Below are 1249 nucleotides of genomic sequence, written 5' to 3' on the forward strand. Positions count from 1 at the left end.
TCCAAGTTCAACCTATTTATGTCAAAACTGACCCAATCATACACGTAAACATGTGTGGTTTATTGTATGTCAATCCCACCTCAGTTAAGCTGTTTTAGCCTGTGTCAATGCACTTTCCTGACCAGTAAATCCTAAGTGTTTTCCTTGTTGCCACATAAAATCCTAGTCATAATTTATAGTGGCTGCATGTTATTCTAGAGTTGTTTGGCTCTTAGAGATTTAAAATTAATCAGAAAAATATATTAGAGCCCAAACTATAGTGACAGTAAAAAATGACCAGTGGTTGCCAGGGATTTGCGGGGAAGGATGGAATAGCTGAGACACAGGGCATGTGTTAGGGTGGTACAACCATTCTGCATGCTACTGTCCTGGTGGATATTTGACACTCTACATTTGCAAAACCCAGAAAACTTAATAGTGCAAAGAGTGAACCTTGATGTGCACAAATATAAAAATATTCACGAGGTTGAGGGATGCCACAGATGAAATGCAGAATGTGGCAAAACAATCTAACTGTATTTCAAATGCATGAAATAAACTCACAGAAGGGGGCGGGGCTGGGGGGATGTTGCAGGGCCCTGACCTTCGGGCACCTCGGCAAGGAGCAAGGGGGCACTGAGATTCCTGCCCTGGGGCTGTGACACCACCCAGGAACCTTAGATCTTTCTGTTACTTATGATTGGGGTTTCTCCAAAAAGCAACAGTCTCCTTTGCAAAAAGTGGCAACACCATTATCAAGCGGTGGACAGTGTAAGTTTGGGGCTGGGAAGATTCTCTGGGACCACATTGCAGCTCTGCCATTCTTGGGCTGGGTGAGCCGAAGGAGTGCTTTCACCCTCTCTGAGTTTCAGTTTCCTTTTCTATAGGATGGAGTGAGGTGAGTGCCTTCCTCCCAGGGTTGAGGGCTCCAGTGAGGTGGGGCTATAGAGCAGTTGGCCTGTACCTGCACATCATGAGCCCTTGTGAGGTGGAGCCCTGTGGAGCTGCCACAGAAGGTGAACTCCAGTACCAGGGAGATTTCATTTGTCCATCCATGTAGCCACCCACCCATTAATCCATCATCCACCCACCCACCCATCCATCCACCCACCCACTCATCCATCTATCTGTCCATTTGTCCATCCATCCATCCATCCATCCATCCATCCATCATCCATCCACCCACACACCCACCCACCTACCCATCCACTCACTCATCCTTCCCTCCCTCTGTCCATTCATCCAGCCATCCCTTCATCCATCCATCCAC

Source organism: Hylobates moloch, unplaced genomic scaffold (assembly GCF_009828535.3).
Source record: "Hylobates moloch isolate HMO894 unplaced genomic scaffold, HMol_V3 SCAFFOLD_76, whole genome shotgun sequence".
NCBI lineage: Eukaryota > Metazoa > Chordata > Mammalia > Primates > Hylobatidae > Hylobates > Hylobates moloch.